Source organism: Podarcis raffonei, chromosome 2 (assembly GCF_027172205.1).
Source record: "Podarcis raffonei isolate rPodRaf1 chromosome 2, rPodRaf1.pri, whole genome shotgun sequence".
Lineage (NCBI taxonomy): Eukaryota > Metazoa > Chordata > Lepidosauria > Squamata > Lacertidae > Podarcis > Podarcis raffonei.
In genome coordinates this window covers 77,610,958-77,635,512 of record NC_070603.1, presented here as the reverse complement: position 1 = coordinate 77,635,512, position 24,555 = coordinate 77,610,958, and the positions used below count along the sequence as shown (strand labels likewise).

Here is a 24,555-nt window from a genome sequence, read left to right as displayed (position 1 = left end):
CCTCAAAAATCTGAAACCACACAAAGCCCCAGGCCCAGATGGCTTCACAGCAGAATTCTATAGGAAATTCAAAGAACCCTTGATGCCTTACATGACCCGCCTATTCAACGACATCATAAAAGGGGGTCCCATCCCCAAAACCTGGACCCACTCCAAAATAGTCTCCATCCCAAAACCACTAAAAGACAGCCTCAAAGTAGAATCATACCGCCCAATCTCATTAATAAACCAAGACTACAAGATATTCACATCAATCTTGGCCAACCGCCTAAAAATATTCCTACACAAGTTAATAGCCCCAGACCAGACTGGCTTTGTCCCTGGCCGCAATATAACAGACCCCATCAGGAAACTACTGAACCGGGTTGGCGCCATTGTTTAATGGCGGATTCCCTCCGAGCTCTGGAGGGAATCGGCTCCGTAGCGTCTGGGTCTGGCCGCTGCGGCGAAGCGGGGACCCTTAAAATCACAGGCACGGATGCCTGTGAACACAGAGACTCGGCGGGCACCATTTGCGCCCCCCCAATCCGCGACGGAGCCTTTTTAAAGGCTTCGGAACGGAGGCAGGGTGAGGCGTGGTGCTGAGAGTACTCCCTCGCCTACGGAGTGAAGCCGCAAGCCATTGACAGAGAGCGCCAACTTCTTCCAAGACCGATTGGACTCTAAAATATAAACCCGTGAGTAATACAGAGATTGGAACTTTAAAAAAATTTAATTTTGGATTTGGAACGAGCGGGAAGGGGCTAAAAAGGAAGTTCACCCCCCCTCTTTGTAAACAATCTAAAGCAAAGGACTGGGCAGCTAAGGTCGAGAGAATCTGTTTTTTGTTCTTTAATGAAAGACCCTGACTTCACGGTTTTGATACTATAAGAAGATTTACTGGAGGATAAAAAGAATTTTGGGAGCTGAAATTTCACCCCCCCCCCCGAGACCCGGGAACGTCCTATGAGAAAGCCTGTTGCATTGAAGATTTTGACAGCTGTCAAGTGAGCTGCTAGTCAGCTAGCTGTCAGCTGGAAAAAGAGAACATTGTTTCTGCTGTTTTTGCTGGTTTACTTGGTATAACTTGTTGAAAATAAGGAGGGCTGATACAAAATAACTGGACTTTTGGTTTTGAGCTGAAAGGAACAACAAGGAACTAAAATCCCCCTAGAGGGGTAATAGGGACATTACATCACAAAAATGGCTGGAGTATGTAAAATCCAAGCAGAATTGGACAGAGCACTCGTTCTCTTGGGAAACTTGCAAGATGAGTACAATGCTTTGTCTACAAAGGTATCACTACTACACTGGACAGTAAACAACAGTTTTGAGCCTGATAAGGACTTGAAACAGGAAGCCCATTCAACTGAACAAATAAATGAAACTGAAAGTGTAGATACGATGGAGCAATATGTTGTTTTTGAAGAAAATGAAGGAGGAGCAGGAGATTTGCAGGAGTCAAAGGAGAGTTACAATATGAGGCCTGACATGATGATAAAAAAGGATAATAAAAAGTGGATGTGGAAAGCCTGGTCTGAATGGGAGTCTGGAAAATGGAGAGATCCCTTTTGGAGGAGATCTGAAGACCTGAGGATTACAAATTTGTTGGTGAAAGCTGGAGCTTTGGGGACATCTGGATTTGAAAGAAATTTGAAACAAGAGTTGGAGCACCCCATAGGCTTTGCCTTTAAGTATGGAGGACTGGCTGGAAGCGACATGGATTCTGTTGGGCCGGAGCCCCTCCGAGACTTGGGGTTTAACATCAAGGACTATCAAAGAGACCGGCAGAAAGGAACTGAGAGAGATATAAGGGCCTCGGATGTGAGATCTCCAGGCTAAAAAAAAATAATATAAAGACTGATGGATATTGGTTGGGGACTGGAACCGGGAAAAGGGTGGGTGGAGGTTGGGAATCCAAAGGGTACATAAGGATAATTTGCTTTTTATATTTTTTGTTAGTGGTAAGGAAATTGGGTAAATCGTGGAAGGGAAATTTTGGTCGACTTTAGGAAAAAGGTTTAAGAATAATTAATGAGGTATAAGTATTGATGTGTAATTTTAATAAGGTAAAATTGGTTTCTTTTCTTTCTAAATTAATTGAAAATAAGGCTGTTAAAAATAAATTGAAGAAATGGAAAAAAGAAGTAAAGTAAAGCAATAGTATGTTGGAACAAATGTTTAAGCTAAGGTAAAGAAATAAGTTAAGGACTTGCTGAACTGACAATTTAAATTGGAATACAAGAAGGGGAGGTGTGAGGAAGTCTGAGAAATAAGGTTAAGAATAATAAGTATTAGAAACTTTATGTGTTTTTTCTATTTTTTTTTTGTTTAGTTTTGAATGTTATGTATTTTTGTGTTTTTTGTTTCGTTTATTTTTTTGTTTTTGTTTATTGTGTGTTATTTGAAAATGCTAATAAATATTTAATAAAAAAAAAAAGGAAACTACTGAACCTGATCGAACACAGCAAGGCAACGAAACTCCCATTGACAATTATGTCCTTAGACATCCTCAAAGCCTTTGATTGCTTAGAGTGAAAATACATATTAGCAGTACTAACTAACATGAAATTTGGCCCCAACTTCCTACAAATCCTCAAACAAATATACTCCCAAGCCTCTGCAAGATGCAGAACTAATAATATGGATTCTAATACTATAGCTATCCAAAGAGGCACGAAACAAGGATGCCCACTGTCTCCCTTCTTATTTATCATGGCTCTGGAACCCTTAGCAATCCGCATCCGAGCAGCCACAGACATCAAGGGAGTGGAAATAAAAGGCAGAACCTATAAATTAGGGCTCTTTGCAGATGACCTAATGGTCACAACACCAGACCCCATAAGCACAGCAACCTCCCTAATCAGAGAACTCAACACATTTGCAATGGTGTTGGGCCTACAGGTAAATTTCACAAAGTCAGAAGCTATGTGCTTCAACACCCCTCCTCACACCCAAAAAGAACTCACGAAGGTCACCAAAATAAAACTTTGCCACACCAAGTTCAGATACCTAGGGGTACAAATAACCAGAAACCTCAATAAATTGCACCTCCACAACTACAAGCCCCTGTGGCGACAAATTAACAAAGACCTAAAGAGATGGAATAACATGAATTTCACTCTCTCAGACAAAATAGCCATGATCAAAATGATCACACTCCCAAAACTAACCTACCTATTCCAAACCCTCCCAATCTGGATCCCCCCAACCCAACTCCGCAGTTGGCAGAGAAAACTACACTCTTTTATCTTCTCACATAAAAAACCAAGAATAAGCCCCAAATGCCTGCACTTCCCCACCTCAGAAGGAGGATGGGGAATCCCCAACATAGAAGCATATTACAATGCCAACCAAATACGACATATAATCCCATATATACTCAAAGATGAGACAAAACAATGGGTACACCTAGAGAGGGACACAATTGAAAATACCTGCACCACAGCATACCCACTCCTCCCAAACAAACTAAAGAAAATTCCCACAACACTCAACAGGTACACACAGACCATGCTCAAAGCATGGAAAACACAAATAGGCAAACTATCCCCAACCCCATCCCCACTAATCCCCCTGGCGTACCACCCATTATTCCACCATGCAGCACAAAACCTCCAGATAAAAACCTGGCGAACCAAAGGCTTATATCGCCTAATAGACTTTTATAAAAATAACAAACCTTTGTCAACACAAGAAATACAAGACAAACTAGAAGACACCCAAATGCCCTGGTTAACACAACACCAACTACATGCCCTCTTAAACAACCCAACAGTAAAATTAGCAGCAACTAGGCCCCTGACAACCTTCGAAAACCTCCTCCTAACAACAAAGTGAAACAGTAAAGGGACGGTATCCGCAATATACAAAATACTACTCCAAAATCCCACAAACCCCCTAGACGCAATCAAAAAACAATGGGAGAACGACATAGGCTATGAGATTAACCCCACGCAATGGACCAGAATGTGGGGTAAACCTCCCTTTAAATCCATATCAACGAAAAGAAAAGAACTCACACTGAAACTCACCTACAGGTGGTACCTAACACCAAGGAAACTAGCGCTAATACACCCAGGAACCTCACCAAAATGCTGGAGAGGGTGCACCTCCACAGGCACATACCTCCACATGTGGTGGGAGTGTCCCAAAATCCAACTATTCTGGGCAACAGCCATACGAGAAATATGTAAAATAACTAAACAAGTATTAGATATCACCCCAGAATTGGCCCTACTAAACATCTTCCAAGACAACAATGCCCATTTACACCACAAAGAACTCATAACCCACCTACTTTCAGCAGCCAGAAACACCATAACCAGACACTGGAGAGACCTGTCAGGAGTAAGCATGAACCAATGGTACCAAATAGTATGGGAAACAGCCCTACTAGAAAAATTAACTAATAAACTGAAACTGACACGGGGACAAACAAAAGAAGACACCTTCACCCCGGTATGGCTCCCCTTTATCACATACACAGCCCAACAAGACAATGACAATAATCCACCAACAGCATACAAATCAATATGGCTAACCTGATCCAAAACACCCACCCACCCCACTCACACACGAAAACAAAGATCACCACAGCCAATCACAAACAAACAATCACACCCTAGGCCAACCCCAAACTCTCTCACCACCAAAGGAACACAAGTGAACAACACAAACAACGCTGACACCAAACTCTACATACATTAAGCATAATAGAAACACCACCACCTGACCCCACCCCCATCCATCTTCCCTCCCTCCACCCCCTTTCTTTTTCCTTTTTTTTTTTCTTCTCCCCCTAATGCCTCAACAAATGAAACGGATTTGTAAAAATGTTACATGGGGGGGGGGGAAATACGAGGCATTACACTTCTGTAAAACAAGAAAATCCTAAAAAAAATATTTAAAAAAACAACTATGGCGTAGTGAATTGAGCAGAACATAAGGTGAGAGGCGGGGCTGCCAAATTTTTGTCTCCTGCCTGCAAGGCTGTGGTTGAGGGAGAAGCAAGATCTGTTGAGACGTTAATGCTGGGGCCCTCGGTCTTATACTCAGGTTGTATATATGTGTACATAAAAAACCATATATATATAAGACACCACAGTCCCTGCTGAACTTCATTCCAAGGAAACCAAACCCTGAGTAAGAACTAGGACCCTTGGAATCTCTAATTGCTCAGAGATGGCAGTAACAATATTATTACTGATAGTTCAAAGGATCTACAGAAAGAACTAGGTTGCAATGTTCCAGACGTTGAGGACTGGAGGCCACATCATCCTTGGGGTGTACAGAAAGTTGCCTAGGGGAGGGATAGAATTGGCAAATTTGTCTCCTTCCATCATTGGGAACACTGTGTGAATAGTTTCAGGTGCAAGAATTCATAATCCTAACACCATTTATTTAATTTATTTTCCAAACTGCCATCCATAAGAAATATTAAAAAATTATATAAGTAAAAAAAATTGGCACAGGGAAAGGAAGACTAGAAGATAACTATTAGCAATAGCTATCCCCTCATATACTTTTAGCCAACTGGTTTGCTCAAGAAAAAGCCAGAGTTCTGTATTAGCAGACTCCCAGCAAAGTTACTTCTAAATAAATTTGTTCATCAGTCAAGTAAAGGAGAAAAAAATCTTGTTCTAAAAACAGGTTAAACCCTTTTTAAGTAGATGCCTAAAGGGAATATGTGCCTTTAAAAACTAAAAGTAGGCTTCTCTCTTCTCCCTGTGTTGCTTGGCTATTCTGTAGATAAAGTGGAGAAACTGAGACATAAGCAGTTGAGGGTCACCTCACAGACTTTTTGGCTTTCCATCTGCTCACCTGACCTTGCTTCCCTCCCACAATGTTTCTTGACGGTATGTGGCCTGTTAAGATTCCTCTATGCTGTGAGATCTGAAGGGACCATATGGTCCTAACTATCTGGTTAACATTCTGACAAGCTGCCATTTATTTTTTAAAATAAAGTAGGTATTAATTCTATAATGCCCCAATAACTCTTTCATCTTGCTTTCATATATATTCATAATACATATGCAGTGTGTCACATTCAGATAACTCTCTTTCTGTGTTGAATTCCTACTTTGCATATAAATAAAGCACCATTCATATTCCCATTGTGGTTGCCATAGAAGACTTTTTGATTGTTCACACTGGTTTTGACCACTTTCTTAACTTAAGAGGCTAAGTAGACTATACATAGTTGTGTGAACGATTTTTTAAAAACAGAAAGCAAGCACAGAGAGCTGAACCAGAGTGTGACTGCAGCGGAAAACAAATTCAGACTGGACCCCTATGCTTGTTATTTTCTTTTTAAAAGTCAATTGTGTAATTGCTATTTCATGAAGGGCATATCATTCCAATCAATTTCTCTGGGGCTGATAGGAAGTAGAGTCACAACACTGAGTGGGAGGTAGCACACATGATATTAAATGCAACTTTGAAACTTTAAATACAACTTTGTATTTAATACACATTTTAAAATAAATGGAAACAGCATCAGCTGGAGACAAATAATGATCACAATCATTGTAGTGCGTATGGGAAATTTTACCCTTTCCAATTCCCCTGAACATCTAGGAAAAATTTCTCTTCTAATGCTGCTATTTCCACTGGGAGGAAATCAGAAGAGCTAGCCCAACCTTTACAATATCCTTTGTATGTTTAAATGAGCACAGATACACAACCATCTCTTATCGTTTACCAAAAATCAGGAAATGCATTATTAATTATTACCACAGTTATTGCCGTAAGGTGTGAGGCAGCTCCCTGAATATATAATAAGCCTTATATTCCTGAAGCATATATAAGCCTTATATTCCTGAAGCATCTTTTCCTTCAGGCCTTTGAGAGTTTAAGGTTTCCTGGAGGGCAACAACCAGTATGCTGTCACTGCTGTGCTGATACTGGTTATGACTATATGTTATTTTATTTGATTTGTTTGGGTGGAATTCCATCAGTGCACTGCACAATCTCCCCTCCCTCTGCACACTGTTCTCAAGGTACTCCCAACCATCCTCAGCCAATTTGGGGGGGAGTCATGGGGGGAGGATGGGGCAAGCCCTGTCACACTAGCAGTGCTCACTGTAATGGCTCCTCCTAGCACAACTCTTTAGTAGACTCTGTCCCAATATGTTTCGTTATTTGTTTTGTGATATGCTTGCTTTTATTTCATTTTATTTCATTGTTTTATAAACAAACATGGGATCTAAATAGATGAAGGGTGATTTAAATATGCAATAATAAAATTAACAACAACAATAAAATAATAATAATAACTTTAAGATAACCCTAACAAAATAGTGGCCCTGTGCAACATGTCTAATTTTAAGCCAAGTCATGAAACAATGGCAAGCCTTAATTGTTATATTATGGAGGGGAAGTATGTTTTATTGTTTTCCTACATCAGACACATAAATTGCAGTCAGTTTTTCAAGACTACACCTAATTGAAATTACATTACAGCAAATTAAAAGTAAAGGAAATGACTTCAGATAATGAGAATCTACTAATTCCATAAATCATAATTCGGAAGATGAATTATAACACCTGGTCAGGTTTGGAAAATAACAAATCTATTAAAATTAATGAGATGTTAAAATGACAACTAATACTTCTATTTCCTTTCAGAGCCGTCCAGTTTGGTATTCACAGTTGTTGCTGCTGTACACTCAGAGAACAGACTATAAACCCATAATAAAGTGGTGTCTTTTATCAGAACCACCTCTCTTGCAACTGGTTATCTACTAGGGTTTGGTAATTAATAGTACATTACTGTATCCTGTGATAGAGAAGGGGATGTTGTTGCTGTTTGGTTTCCTTTAATGTTTGGGATTTTTGAAGGGGCAAGTAACCTTTGTTACTGGTTAAAAAAGAAGAAGAATGATCGTACAAATTTGTGTTGAACTGTATTGAAGCTCACAGCACAAATGTTGATCATATTTAATTATAAATAAACATTTCCCAACATTATTGGAGGTTTTGCATTCTTTTCATGAAGTACAGTGTCCAAACCACTTTAATCCGAACAATCTCAAACTAGGGTTGCTAAAGTTCAAAAAGTAAAAACCATGACACCCCGAAAGTTGTTGGGCTTTATTCAATTGACTTGCCTAAGATCCAGGACAAATTTTGGAAATTCCCCCCAGATGTCAATTCCGCCTTTGAAATCCCAGTAATATCCAAGAAATTCCGGATGTACGGCAGCCCTATCTCAAAAACATATTAGACATGAGAAAAAGCTCACCAGAAGTCTTTTACTTCAACTACTTCAGTCTGGTCTCCAGAGCCCTTGAGCTTTATATAAAACTTAGACTAGAACACATAAAACACAGACCAGAAGTATGCCCCTAATTTTGGGGATATCACACAATTCTTGGAGGTTCTTGTTTAGCGGTATCAGTTTACCTTAATGACCTACTGCCAACCATTTAACTTTTGGTAAATATGCTCCCAGTTTTTGTTTTAATCCAAAATAACATTCTAAGTTTCTATCCACTGATTGAAAATGTTGGAAAACAAAAATTTGCTGAGTTTTCAAAAAAAAAAACACCACTACCCATAGTGAACAGTAAATACACACAAGTTTGCATTCCTCCACTGTGTGGAAGATGGTTAGAATTTAAATATGCAGCCTTATGATTGGTAATTTCTAGAAGCCAACAAAGCTATACCCATGCATAGATAATTACAAACAGCATTTCACATTGTTGAAGTATACTACTTCGCATTTTGCAATGCAGCTTGTCTCTTCAACACTGAAGAACAGCCACAGTAGAAATTTGTAGGAAACCTACAACCTTGAGTGTGATCTGCTTCCACACCACCATGTTTTGTTGGATCTCAGCCACTGGAACTCCCCTGAAATGACTCAGTTGTGGGAGCATGTGTCCTTGGCATCATAATTTGTGAAATGTAATGAGGAGGAGAACAATGCTTTCAACTATTGTGATCTGATTATGCAGAAAACTAATTCTCTGGTTTAGAATTGCCTTTGAGCAAAATAGCGTTTTCTTTGCCAGGCACCTAATACTGCTTCTTAGTTGAATTTTTTTTCTCCTTTTAAAAACTATTACAGACAAATTGGCAAGATAAAATGAATTATCCCTTCAGTCTCAGTCTGAATAATAGCCTAGTAAAGTTTATTTGGTTCTGCATTCCAGTCTTGGAAATGAAGAAGACAAGCATGAATTAAGCTGGCAGGATTATTGCCTCTTGCTTCTTACATCCCAAAAATGACCTGCATAAGAAAAACACTGAGAATGCCACCATTTTTTTTATAGCAAAAACTGAGTAAAACTAATTGTATCGACCTGGTTGACCTTTCACAGAGGCCTGATCTGCTAGGGCTCTCTGAATTGTTGTTGAACCACATCTAAAGGGCACCAGGTTGGAGCAGAGGGTGACATGTTAACATTTTCCTCTTGTCTTTCACGAAGAATCAATTTTTAATTCCTTTCTGTTATCCTTTGTTCTCATTGCTTGCTATTTATAGCTCTTATCAGTGCTTTTTTTCTGGGGGGACGCATACCCCTAAACATTTTGTGAATCTAAGTTTGGCCTCATTGAGGGGCAGTATTTCAATATGAGTAGGAAAATGAGAGTGCCCCAAAACACTTTTTTTTAGAAACAAAGCACTGGCTCTTATTCTGAAAATCTGTTTTTATTTCTCTCCTTCTTTCTAAACTCTTTCGTGAACTGAGAGTGCCTAGCTGAACAATCTTCCATCTCCTGGCTTCGCTCTGAGGACTTGCTGCTTCTCCCACCTTGGTCCACTTTAGCTGGAATCTAGTCATGGAATCAACATATCAAAGAAACCCAATAAATTTCCTTTATCTCCAACAACCTAACTTTCCTTAGTATATTATTTTCTCAGAAGGCATGCACTTCCACAAATGGTTGGCTGCAGTGGGAGAGAAAAATTGTTTCTGTCCCAGGGTAAGAACCTGTTGGTGAAACCTGTCCCTGCCAGGTGACCAACGGAAGGGAAGTTAGTATACCCTGAGTAAGAAATAAGTGTGGCTTGATTAGTAGGTTGTTGTTGTTCTGTTTGTCTGTTTTCCAAAGGATTAACTGGCATTCCTAATACAAAGCTGCGTGGTTATTGGCCATTTTATGACTTTACTCATTTATATTGTTTTGATTGTTTTGTTTTGTTTATTGTGCATTTAGTGCATATTTATTTTGTATTAATAAGCCTTTCATCCCTTTGGGGGCCTTTGGGACAAAAGATGGCATATAAATAAAGCATAACCTAGTGTAATATTTCTTGTTATAATATTACTGCCTCTAGCTGCTAATGGAAATGGTGTGATTGGGTGTTGTGTCTTCCTACCTAAATGGGCCGATGGAAAGTACATCAAGGAATTTCACTAAATAAGTCTATTAATTAGCCTGACAGTCTCATGTGGAGTTTCCAATGGCTGACTGAACTTAAAGTGAACCAGTGAAGAAGATTAAAAGATCACGGCTGGCCTTAAAACCTTGGCCTTCCCCTTGCCCCTCCCCAATCCTAGCAATCCTTATCCTGTCATCCAGGAAAAGCTGTTTACTGTCTACAATCTTCACAGAAAGAGGTCAATGACTAGCACATATAGGGTTGCTATTCCTGGCCAGCACTCTGGCACAAATTCATCACACCAGTAAAGGAAAGAAGATGACATTGCAGCAGTCCAATTATTCAATGTGATAAAGGGCACAATATTGTTTTATTCTTAGATGCCAAAAGTCAACTCACAATTTATATGGCAAATGAATTTCTGCCTGTCCGCTGTGCATCTTCCAGTAAAAGCCATGGGCCAAATTCAACTAACAAGGCCCATTAGTAGAAGCCCACATAAGGACTTCCACTAGCACAATGGGGCTTTCCCTCCTCACCTTCCACTGCATACCCACGCTGCCCCACCCCAAAAAAAGCCCAGAATAGCACATAAGGGGGAGGAGATGGAGAATCATTCCATCTGGCAAGCTGAAATGCTTGCATTGAATGAACAAATTGCTGACTGGAGCTGGTTACTAGAAGAACAGCTCTTTATTACAACAGCTCCACTGGCTACTGGCCCCTTTCTGGGCAGAAATCAAAGTGCTGGTTATGACATATAAAGCCTTATATGGCTTGGGTGCAGGCTATTAGAATATTTGAAGATTTGGGTCCAGGCTATATGAGCCTACCCAAGCTTTGAGATCTTCAGGTGGGCACGGACTTCCGGGTTGGTGCCATTGTTTAATGGCGGATTCCCTCCGAGCTCCGGAGGGAATCGGCTCCGTAGCGTCTGGGTCTGGCCGCTGCGGCGAAGCGGAGACCCTTAAAATCACAGGCGCGGATGCCTGTGAACACAGAGACTCGGCGGGCACCATTTGCGCCCCCCCAATCCGCGACGGAGCCTTTTTAAAGGCTTCGGAACGGAGGCAGGGTGAGGCGTGGTGCTGAGAGTACTCCCTCGCCTACGGAGTGAAGCCGCAAGCCATTGACAGAGAGCGCCAACTTCTTCCAAGACCGATTGGACTCTAAAACATAAACCCGTGAGTAATACGGAGATTGGAACTTTAAAAATTTCTAATTTTGGATTTGGAACGAGCGGGAAGGGGCTAAAAAGGAAGTCCACCCCCCCCCTCTTTGTAAACAATTTAAAGCAAAGGACTGGGCAGCTAAGGTCGAGAGAATCTGTTTCTTGTTTTTCAATGAAAGATCCTGACTTCACGGTTCTGACACTATAAGAAGATTTACTGGAGGATAAAAAGAATATTGGGAGCTGAAATTTCACCCCCCCCCCCGAGACCCGGGAACGTCCTATGAGAAAGCCTGTTGCATTGAAGATTTTGACAGCTGTCAAGTGAGCTGTTAGTCAGCTAGTTGTCAGCTGGAAAAAGAGAACATTGTTTTTGCTGTTTTTGCTGGTTTACTTGGTATAACTTGTTGAAAATAAGGAGGGCTGATACAAAATAACTGGACTTTTGGTTTTGAGCTGAAAGGAACATTAAGGAACTAAAATCCCCCTAGAGGGGTAATAGGGACACTACATCACAAAAATGGCTGGAGTATGTAAAATCCAAGCAGAATTGGACAGAGCACTCGTTCTCTTGGGAAACTTGCAAGATGAATACAATGCTTTGTCTACAGAGGTATCACTACTACACTGGACAGTAAACAACAGTTTTGAGCCTGATAAGGACTTGAAACAGGAAGCCTATTCAACTGAACAAATAAATGAAACTGAAAGTGTAGATATGATGGAGCAATACGTTGTTTTTGAAGAAAATGAAGGAGGAGCAGGAGATTTGCAGGAGTTAAAGGAGAGTTACAATATGAGGCCTGACATGATGATAAAAAAGGACAATAAAAATTGGATGTGGAAAGCCTGGTCTGAATGGGAGTCTGGAAAATGGAGAGATCCCCTTTGGAGGAGATCTGAAGACCTGAGGATTACAAATTTGTTGAAGGTGAAAGCTGGAGCTTTGGGGACATCGGGATTTGAAAGAAATTTGAAACAAGAGTTGGAGCACCCCATAGGCTTTGCTTTTAAGTATGGAGGACTGGCTGGAAGCAACATGGATTCTGTTGGGCCGGAGCCCCTCCGAGACTTGGGGCTTAACATCAAGGACTATCAAAGAGACCGGCAGAAAGGAACTGAGAGAGATATAAGGGCCTCGGACGTGAGATCTCCAGGCTAAATAAATAATATAAAGACTGATGGATATTGGTTGGGGACTGGAACCGGGAAAAGGGTGGGTGGAGGTTGGGAATCCAAAGGGTACATAAGGATAATTTGCTTTTTATATTTTGTTAGTGGTAAGGAAATTGGGTAAATCGTGGAAGGGAAATTTTGGTCGACTTTAGGAAAAAGGTTTAAGAATAATTAATGGGGTATAAGTATTGATGTGTGATTTTAATAGGGTAAAATTGGTTTTTTTCTTTTTAAATTAATTGAAAATAAGGTTGTCAAAAATAAATTGAGGAAATGGAAAAAAGAAGTAAAGTAAAACAATAGTATGTTAGAACAAATGTTTAAGTTAAGGTAAAGAAATAAGTTAAGGACTTGCTGAATTGACAATTTAAATTGGAATACAAGAAGGGGAGGTGTGAGGAGGTCTGAGAAATAAGGTTAAGAATAATAAGTATCAGAAACTTTATGTGTTTTTTCTATTTTTTGTTTAGTTTTGAATATTATGTATTTTTGTGGTTTTTTTTGTTTTTTTTTGTTTATTTCTTGTTTTTGTCTGTTGTGTGTTTCTTGAAAATGCCAATAAATATTTAATAAAAAAAAAAAGAGAGATCTTCAGGTGGGCTTTGGCCCCACCACCTTCAAAGGCACATCTGGAGAGGACAGTGAGCATAGTGGCTGCCCCAGATTGTGGAACTCCCTTTCACAGGAAACTAAGATGACCCTTTCTCTGCTTTCCTTTTGCTAACGCAAATATTTTTTTGTTAAGGGAGGGCTTTGGCCACTAACTGGCTATTGGGGCAATCTTCAGAGGCTGGGTGTTGTACTTTGGGGGGGGTGCGCGCGCACGTGCTTTTAAATTGTTTTCAGTGTTTTCAGTGCTATTTTTAAAAGGGTTACTGATTTAATTTTTACACACACACACACACACACACACACACACACACACTGACTGCATGTGTCTATATAACCTGCAATATTAAGTATAAATGTTATTTCTATTTATTGAAAAGGGCTCAGTAGCTGTTAAAAGGTGTTCAGTCTCTCCTATTCCAGTAATAAATTTAACCAGATACAGATTCATGTCATGCTCCGTTCACCCTCTGCACCCCGCCCCCCCAGTGTGTGCATGCCCCGGGTACTGGCTAACCACGCTACACCCTTCGGAGCCCTCTTGATAGTTCCACCACCTTCAGAGGTTCTGGGGTAGTGACCTTGGACAGGGCATTCTCCATGGCAGCCCCTAAATTGAAGAATTCCCTCCCCACCAAAGTGTATCTCATGCCTCCATTGTACAATTTCATCATATGCTGGCACCACACTTCTTTGCAATTGACATCTTGTAAATATAATAATGATAATCATGATTCCATACTTTTCTTCCCCATTTAATCTGGATTTACCATTTCCACATTGTTTCAGTTTTTTAGTTATTGGATTTTGCACAGAAATGGTAAATTGGGATCACATTGGAAAAAAGGAATACAGTGGTACCTCAGGTTACATACGCTTCAGGTTACAGACGCTTCAGGTTACAGACTCCGCTAACCCAGAAATAGTACCTCTGGTTAAGAACTTTGCTTCAGGATGAGAACAGAAATCATGCTCTGGCGGCGTGGCAGCAGTGGGAGGCCTCATTAGCTAAAGTGGTCTTCAGGTTAAGAACAGTTTCCGGTAAAGAACAGACCTCTGGAACGAATTAAGTTCTTAACCCGAGGTACCACTGTATTGGGCATCAACATTTTTGATGAAGGTAATGTCATGTAAACACTACATGAAATTTGCATTCTACAGCAGCACTGTCCACAGTAAGCTGCCATGTGGAAGTGCACCCCCCCCATCTCTTGTTTCCCTTAATGATCCTTTGCACTGCTTCATTGCACTCACAAAGGTGGGAGAGAGAGATAAAGCAGAGTGACCTGTGTGCAAGCATGGGGGGTGGGGGGGTAGACAGCTCTATTAAGCCTATGAGACTCCTTTGTGTGCATAAACTGTGTATGAAACAGATTGGTTTAGGCCCCACTCCCATGTCAAGGCAGTTTATGATATCAGTATACTAATAATGCACATTGAATATGTTTTTGAACTTGAACATTGCAGCAATACAAGAATAACTTTTTAATTAATTAAATTGGTTGTTCAGCATTCAGCATGAGCTAACAAGATGAAAAGAATGCAATGGAATGCAACATTCAAAGCAATTAAAACAACAAAAGGACAGAAAAACATATCCAAGGTGGCACCAGAGTTGCTCCTCTTTGGCAATGGCATTCCAAATATATGGTACTACAGCCAAAAAAAGCACCAAGATATACTTAATTGGATGTACTTAAGCTGGGAAGTATCAGTCTCAGATATTCTTCAAGTGGTTTCAAGGGATTATTTAAATGATAAACTGCGCTCAATGAACATAATGAGCATAATTAATGAATGTAAGCAATGACATCAAGACCATGAAACATGCTGAAGAAATAGAAAACTTACCATAAGCATGTAATCCAATGGTTGCCTGGTATTCATACAATGGTATGCAGGTCCTAAAGTAAAAAATAAACAAAAAAGTTGTAGTTTCTGATAATGACAAATTGCTATTTTAACACTGCAAGTTTCATAGCAAAGAAAATTCAGGAAACATATTGGAAGCAGCAGCAGTAACAAGAACAGCCTTCAAATGTATCTAGGTCAAAGATCTAGAAATATTTCTCATTTATAGAGCACAGATACTGAAATCTTGAATATCATGAGCTTCCCCCAACCCCAGTATTTGGAAAATCTGCCTCGCACTGAGTTTTCCTGGATTTCACTCTGTCCCATTCTTTCTCATCTCATAAGGAGCACAAGATTGAGTTAGGGGATCCTCTGGAGCAAATTTGGGAGTGCATGGGGGGAGGAGGAAGTCCCGCTGTGGACGTAAAATGCTGCTTGTGCAGCATTACCTAGAGCTGTTATACCACAGTACTTCACTTTAAAAAGGACGTAGGTTTGCAAGAGTCACTACCTGTACAATACAATATAGCCTATTTCCAAAGCATTGGAAAGTTACTGCTATTTCAGTTTATTTTCTGGTTTCAAGTAACATTTAATCTAAACTGAGTTAATCCAAAATTTTGTTGTTGTCATTTTAAAAAAATAGCCAGTGAAAATTTGTTGTGCTTCAGTTGTTAAGATTAGACCATTTAAACCTTTTGTTGCAAGACATTCAGCACCTAATAACAGTTGGCAGAAAGCATGAATAATTAGGCACGTGTTGGTGATCAGACACCTTGCAGGAGAAAACAAAACTTATTGATTTCCTTTTTCAGATGGTTTTGCTGACTGTGTGGATTTACATAATTCCAAGTAAAGTTATGGCATAACACCTAAAAGATAAACTATAAATATGATGATTTGGGCACCATCTCAAAATAGCAGCAGTGCATTGCAATATGATAGTGAGTTGCTGTAGAGACAAATGATCAGCATACAAATAGCCTGATTATGGGAGCAGAAGGAATAATCGCTGATTGGCGATTTAGAGCAGAGGAAGACTGATTATACTGAAATGGAAAACTGACAAACCAAAAACTTATTTCTACCTTCTCTGTTCAGTGTTTGGTAAAATAACAGCTCAGAGAGAGAGAGAGAACTTGTTGAAGGCTTGTTGAAAAAGGAAGGTCTTCAATAGACAGCAGAAAGGTAGTATTGAAAGTGTCTGTCTGATACATAACAGAAAGGAGTTCCAAAGGGTATGTGCCAGCACACTAAAGCCTGATTCCTACATCACACAGAACGATGACAAGTCATGCATCCGCCAGCAGCCCTGATGAGTTGACATCTGCCAGAGGCCCTCACCTGCATAGCACTGTGAGCAGCTGGACAGATGATCAATCCTTAACACTTCAAATATTCTTCACAAATTCTTAAAACAAGCAGCAGCACATACGTATGTGAATTGTTTTCCCAGTATTGTTTAGAATATGCAAATTTGAGCCTCTACAAGGAAATGCATTCTCAGCTCTGGACAGCTGTGGGGAACAAAGAATAACCTCTGTACACAAACACACATATTTGCTAAGAGTGTCTTGAGCCATATAAGAAGGCCATTCTGCTGGTTCTTTCCAGGCTTGTCCCATCTTGCTTCTAAGCTGAAATTTACTTCTGCCAGTTTACCACCAAACTTTTGCAGTCTGCTCCAGTTTTAATGGTTAGGACTGCTTTCTGCAGTTTCTGCTTTTTGCAAATTTTAATTTGACCTTAGATCTTCCACTCCTCTTTTCTGTCTTTGTTGGCTTGGATATGGTTCTCCTTGAGTTTATTGGAATAAATGCCATGTCTTCATCCTTTTCAGATAGAAAACTACCTATTAAACTTATTTTAAATGTGTGGTGTTGTTGTTTTTAAAAAATGTTTTTGTTCTGACTGTAAAATACTAAAACGCTAAAATGAGGTGCATGGAACGTTATGAAAGCTACTTCACTTAGACCATTTTTAAAACAACTACACTTTATTCAAACATTTGCATTGCTGTGTCGGGTCATTTATTTTCAATACAAAAAGAGCCACAGTCATTAAGAACCCCTTAAACACTTTTGAATATGAGCTACAAAATGTTTCCAATCTCAGCTTTTCAATTGCACAATCTTAAATCCTGCCATACTGATAATGCTGCTGTCTTCTTATTTCAGTTCTTTTTAGCTCTACACCCAACAGCCAAAGAAAAAAATGTGTAAGCATAAATGTACTTATAATTCCTAAAATATACTCAAGGTGCTGTTACCAAGAGAATAACTTTCTCCAATATACATAAATATCCAAATGCCAAGCTGGGGATGGGAAATAACTTGCTTTGTTTATTATCCTGCAGGCATAGAAAAATACTGCTATATACACAGTCAACATTGGAACAATATTTCTGTCAGCTCGGATGTTTCAAATAGAAAATAAATTATGTTCTGAGAAAAATCTTCTAAAACTCTTGAAATGAATCTGCATATACCCTTAATAAAGAAACTGAGTAATGGTTCCACACTGAAAATTACTAAGTGGAAAGGGCCTGATTTAAACACTACCTTGGTAGCAACTCTCCCCACTGTAAAAGTGACTGTGTAAACATTCATCACATGGATTGGTAGATTTTGTGGATAATTCTGGTGATCACAGTTCCACATGAAATACTACCTTCTCCCAAATGAAGCTTCCTATCAATTAAGATCTTAAGAGAACCATCTGCTGTTGGAAGGTTTTCTCTGTAGTGGCACCTAAGTTATGAAATCCCTACCTAAGAATGTCCACCTAACACCCTCACCTAACACCCTTATTGCCATTTTTAAGGTGCCAAGTGAAGTCCATCCTGTTTGCTCAGTCTTTTAATGGTATTTTATGGTTTTTGTGATAATTGGTCTCTCCCTTTTAATTGCTGATAGCTTAATGGATGATTAGTTATTGGCTTACTTTGTCGATCTGCTGTTTTATGTAGGGGTGGGGAGCCACAAATTAAGTAGAAATCCTGGCACTAGGCTTTCCTGCAACCAGAGTCTCCTGGGATCCTTGCTACAATCAAGGAATGGATCATTACAATGTCCCTCACCATAAAATCTGGAAACTCTCTGATTTTTGGCTAGCTCTAGGGCCTTGCTGGTCAGGAAGCCTGGGCTATAGAAGGACACATAAAGGCTTTGGGAATTGTCCAATGCTGTAAGGATCATGAGATGCTAGGGATGCGGGTGGCGCTGTGGTCTAAACCACTGAGCCTCTTGGGCTTGTTGATCAGAAGGTTGGTAGTTTGAATCCGCGTGACGGGGTGAGTTCCTGTTGCTCTGTCCCAGCTTCTGCCAACCTAGCAGATCAAAAACATACAAGTGCAAGTAGATAAATAGGTACCGCTGAGGCGGGAAGGTAATGGCATTTCTGTATGCTCTGGCTTCTGTCATGTTCCATTGCACCAGAAGCGGTTTAGTTATGCTGGCCACATGACCCAGAAAGCTATCTGGCTTCCTTGGCCTGAAAAGCGAGATGAGCGCCACTCACCTTTGACTGGACTTAACCATCCAGGGGCCCTTTACCTTTTACCATGAGATGCTGTGCCCTACCTTCTCCCCCACCTTCCACCCTACTCAATCTTCATCCCAGTGGCAGTGGAAGAGCAACCTGCATAGTGAATTCTCATTTTAATTCTCAAGAATTTATTTTCATCAGGGTTTGGTTGTTGCTGCATTTTAAAAAGGCTGTACTGCTTTGTTCAGCACTGTGTGATCCTAATAGAAAATGTTTACTTCTATTCTTTTAATAAAAATGTTTAGGATTCTAGTATTAGTAATTATAGCATTATAAAACAAAGCTGACAGCTGACATGTTACTGCAATATGTCAAAAGGGATGCCAGTAGAGGCTATGGTGCATCTACTGTCACATCTCATCAGGTGATGAATTTGAAAAGCTGTAAGTGCCAAGTTTCCTCATTCTATTACATGAGTCAAGGGGGTTGTTAGGAAAAACAGCTCGCGCTCTCTCTCTCTCTCTCTCTCTCTCTCTCTCAGGACATATATCCAGAAATATGAGCTGGCACTGTTGAACAAACACAAAGTAACCAAAACGTTGGTTAGCAACAGTCTGAGTGGACAGCCTTAAGGCAAAATTCTGTGTAGGAAGCAAGGAAATCTGGCATGTTAGATAATGAGGTAATAGGTGTTAGAAATACTATATAACTCTATGTAAATAGTCTATCCAGGGTCAAATCTCATACTTCTCGTTTTTGTTCCAGAATGCAAAAATGTGCTTGTGGACATGGCATAAATATATAAATTGTTTATATATTGAAATCACTGAGATGATCACAAAATTCCCGCCTTCATAAATAGCATTTCTTTTTTTGTTTTGTTTAAGGATATGTTTATTAGCTTTTAGAAAACAACAACATACAAATAATCAAGATAATTACTGTCTGGAGTACATTGTTACAGTTGGAATAAAATTAACAGAAGGTTCAGTATACTTTTGCAGACATCATGATAAAATGGATTCTATAAAGGAACATTTTGGAAGTGTGAGTCGCCTATTGGTAAGCTAGCCTTGCAACATAGCACTTCTGATGTTTAAGATAGCAGTGTCAAGTTTCATGTTCATATAACAATTTCTTCTCACTAAGAGCTACTCCTAATTTAATGGAATAAGCCAGCTTTAAACAACATAATATTCACATGAGATCAGTTGTTGCCTTTTAATTAGTTTCTGGTAACTGTATGAACAGTAGCAATTAATGACAAAAGTACAACAGATTGCTAGATATGTCATTATCGAATATATTATAGGTAGCCAAAAAAATAAGGGATGATGCTTAAATGCAGTAAAGCTGCAGGTTTTTGTAAAGTTGTAAAGTTGTAAAGGCCAAGGGAGCCAGCATTTGTCCACAGACAGCTTTCCGGGTCATGTGGCCAGCATAACTAAACTGCTTCTGGTGCACGGAGGACTGTGGTGAGTGCCAGAGCACACGGAAACCCCATTTACCTTCCCTCTGCAGCGGTACCTATTTAATTTATCTACTTGCACTGGTGTGCTTTTGAACTGTTAGGCTGGCAGAAGCTGGGACAGAGCAACGGGAGCTCACTACCATCATACAGATTTGAACTGATGACCTTCTGACCGGCAAGCCCAAGAGGCTCAGTGGTTTAGATCACAGCACCATCCACGTCCCATGACCTCCTATGTATAAATACCATGGCTGTGAGGATGCACAGATTATAGTACTGACATCACTAATGGTTTTATTCACCACTGGGAAGCAAACATATTTTCAGGCTGCTATTTGAGTGGTTTTCCATGGACTGACCAGGAGTTGCAGATTACAGAAACAATAAATCTGGGATGAGCTACCAAGACAGTCTCAAAATGCATGGGCAAGTATGACATTTAAAGAAGACAGGAGTGCCTGGCGTGCTCTGGTATATGGGGTCACGAAGAGTCGGACACGACTAAACAACAACATGACATTTAAAGATATGTCCACAATAACTTGCTGGTGATTTTCTAGTGGTTGCAGCTATAGACAATAGTAACTTCCAGCATTATATTATAACTGAATGCAAAGGAGATGGGAAAATGAATTTAAATAATTATTTATGACTGCCATCTTGCATTTTTCACCTGACCAATTTTGCTCATTTGAGGGGGACACTCACTATATTCTATACCCTTTAAAGTTGTCAAAAGTGCTGCTAGATCTTTGTTCCTATTAATTGGTCAAGAGCGGTAGACTCATAATCTGGTGAACCGGGTTCACTTCCCTGCTCCTCCACATGCAGCTGCTGGGTGACCTTGGGCTAGTCACACTTCTCTGAAGTCCGTCAGCCTCACTCACCTCACAGAGTGTTTGTTGTGGGGGAGGAGGAGAAAGGAGATTGTTAGCCGCTTTGAGACTCTTAAGGGTAGTGATAAAGCGGGATATCAAATCCAAACTCCTGGTCATGGGATCCCACTATTCCACCTCTATTTACCCCCAAACCATAGTTTTATCAAAACGAAAATCAAGCTTAGGCATGTTACATGTTTCTTTATCAGGTATAAAAAGAAAAAGGAAAAAAAGAACTCTAATTTCAGAATTCTGAAGCACAAGTTTCACCAAACAACTGAAGTTTCACCAGTTTGGTACCATTCCTCTACATGTAAAGTCAGAAAATTCTAATGAAGGATGCTTACTGGCTTTTCAGTCTGTGCTATTTTCCTTGTCAGTGCTAATACTATCCCTGCAGCAGAAGTTGCCAAGAGTATTTGCTGCATAGTCTTGGCAAGAACTTTTCTAAATCTGCACTGCTGATGTTTGTTATTCATCACAAAGTATCCAGGCATAGAAAGCACTGCAAACCAATACACAACAAAAACAGTAGTTGCACAATACCTATATGTTTGCAGACTGCTACCTTTTTGTATCTTGCAGGTCAAACTTCAGAAACAAGTATTATTATTATTATCCATTCATGTAAAAGGCAGGTCTAACACATCCCATCCACTGAAAGAAACTACAAATATCTAGAACCTTCCAAACTAAGGAACAAAAAACTGAGTAAAGAGAAGCAGTTTTGCCTGGCATTTCCAATGAGATTTTGAAAAGTATTTAAAGTATTTATTTATTTTTGCTTGTTTAACTGAACTAATCATCATACAACAGCCGCTTCTTGACTCTAACAATAAAATGGTATGACTGTTTAAATCTATGAGTAAGATTAAATTGCAGCAGTGCAGGTTGTGAATTATTTCTCTGCTCTCATGCCTTGAGCTGGTTGCTGGAGCCCAGGAGACCACTGTTCCTGAGACTTTCAGACAAGAGCTCTCAGAACAGCCTTCCATACCAACAGGCCTACAAAACCAGAGCCAGGACCCTCTGGGTCTTGTGCCTCCCACATTACTTCACTGACACAGTGGCACAGAACGTGCACCAAATGCAAGGCTATGGAATGGGGGAGGAATGCCTATCTTTAGACCAGTGGTTTGTCCCTTTAAGAATCTGAAGTTATCAACAAGGAGGTATTGCCACTAAGGAACAGTCTATTTTTTTATTTTTTTTAAGTAACTTTTATTAGATTTTCATTAATAACAGTTTAATGGAGGCCATATTAATACAATATCTAATCATCCCAAATCAGAATACAATCAAAAGAGCCAATTTATCAGTTCTGAATTCAACATTTTTGGATGACTTCCCGTGTTCCGGTTATCAGGAGTTGATGTATTCCTTGGTCCTGCTCCAATTCTCTTAATTAGTCCAAATACAACAATTCCAATCTTAATCCTTTATTTTAGCAGCCACTGGTGTGATGACTTTCGTTCATATTTAACAAAGCCATATACATTAACTTGCAATAGGAATTTATATCCTGTAGTTTTCTGTGTGAAATATTTGTTTACATTCATCCTTTCCTTCATGTTATAATCAATCAATCCTCTTCAACATTGCCCCTCCTTCGAGGACTCAATTCTCATTATGCCACAACTTCTCCATTTTCCCTTTCGAAAACCGAAAGTATTCCAGCGTCCAGCCGTGACTCCTGGCATACTTCCAGCATTTGTCTTCTTTTGATCCTTTCCAATTTTCTAACAAGCTGGTTTCTCACCAAAACCATAATAAATCAGAGCCCTCTTTAGTAGGCAATGCCACAAATCACCACAGTATATCACAAAGCCTATTTCTTCAAGTACTCCGTAAAGAAAATGATAAAGTTCTTTTTGAATCGCTCTTGCATTCCATATATAGTTGTAATCCATTAATAATTTCATTCTATTAGTAATTAATTAATTAATTAATTCTTCTTCAGTGAAGGCTTGCCAAATCATAGCATAGCAAATATAATGAAAAAAGAGATCAAAGGCTCCCCTTCACGTACACAGCAATCCAATTATGACGAGAGTCCTCTCCAGATCAAAACCTTGGCACCCAGTGGCTGATTCATTTAGCAGGTTATCTTTCTTCTTCATCCAGAGATGTCTGTTTATTAAGCCCAAATTCAGATCCATCTTAAAAGAAACAGAAGTACCTCCGCTCATGGCGACCGCGTTGGGGAGTTTCCAATACATACAGTGCTATGCACTCTGCATCCCTGCCCTCGCATTCCATTGGAGCGAGAGGCAGTTATCGGACGATCTGCGAGTGAAAGCTCTCCCCCCTTCAACCCAGGGGGTGGGACTTGTCAGGATAATTACTCCCAGATTATCCTTAATTAACTGCATGACTGGCATCCACTATCATGGGATCCGCTGTCCACCATGGCGGCAGTGCCGGAAGTCTCCAATAAGAGATAGTCTAGAGGCAGAGGTTTAAAAGGCCTCAGACTGCTTGCAACTTCTGTTGGAGTAAATTGCTCATTCAGAGCTATCCATGGTCCTGACCTTCTGACTCGCCTTCTCTGTGGAAAGCAGCATCTGACCAGAACATGAAAGTACAGTGTATATATATATATGTATATGGCTTAATAAATTAAAAGGCTAAAAGTACATGTATGTATGTTGCAAAAGTACAAGAAAAACAATAAAATAGAATAACATTAAGCATGACAATGGTGGATTAAAATTCAGTTTAAAATTTATTGGGAGATTCAAAATGCTTGGGTTTTTTTGCTTTGTTTTTAAGAAGTATCTCTGGTGCCTAACAGATAACAAAAACAGCTCTAAGCAAACCTTCCCATGAATGGCATGACACAATTGGGGCACAACAGCTGAAAAAACCTTTCCTCATGTTCTCACCTCTGACAGGGTTGGTAGCTGAAACAGGACATCAGCCAATAATTTTAACACATGGGTCGATTTGGTATAAAAAGAGATGTACCTTCTAGGGTGAAGGGTGAGTAATGATGAGGAGGAGGAAGATGCAATATGGTCTTCAGATGAGGCCTTCTCGAGGTTCCAACTGTAGGGGATGTGTATAATGCAGCTGTAAAGGAGAAGGCCTCCTCAGTGATAGAACCCTGCCTTTCTAATACCCATCCTAAAGGAAGTGCGACAGGCACCCACACTGCATCTTCTTGTTTATTTGCCCAGTTTTTTATTTCTTAAAAAGAACGCATTGGTTGAGGTGGTTGAATAGCTTTTTAGTTTATTACTTCTCAGACCTTTTCAATGTTGTTTTTTATTGTTAGTTTTGATTTTGGATTGTTATTTGAATGTTTATGTACCCTTCTCTGGAATCCAAGAAAGATGTGAGCACAGCTTATAAATGTTTGAAATAAATAAGATAAACAGGTTAAGGTAATCACAAAGGGCAATAAACTGTAGGTTGAGAAGTTTCTATACCAGAAATTCAAACAGAGTTTTCATGTAAAGTGGAGCGGGGGGAGCCACTGCTGAATTCTTACATGAAAACATTCTCTAAGATTACTGGCACATGAAGAACAAAAATTCTCACATAACCACTCTTTTTTTGTGATTATCAAACACCAGACTTTGAAGACTTGAAA

General features: G+C 39.7%; 1 protein-coding gene across 11 annotated transcripts in view; it reads right to left on the bottom strand.

Moving 5' to 3' along the window:
* Nucleotides 1-24,555, bottom strand: part of ATP2B2 (ATPase plasma membrane Ca2+ transporting 2) — a 387,126-nt gene that overhangs the window by 257,812 nt on the left and 104,759 nt on the right. For all 11 annotated transcript variants that reach the window (XR_008329003.1, XR_008329002.1, XR_008329001.1 and 8 more), the window contains exon 2: nucleotides 15,123-15,175. The gene's annotated coding sequence lies outside the window, so the exon portion shown is untranslated. The remainder of the gene's footprint in view (nucleotides 1-15,122; nucleotides 15,176-24,555) is intronic.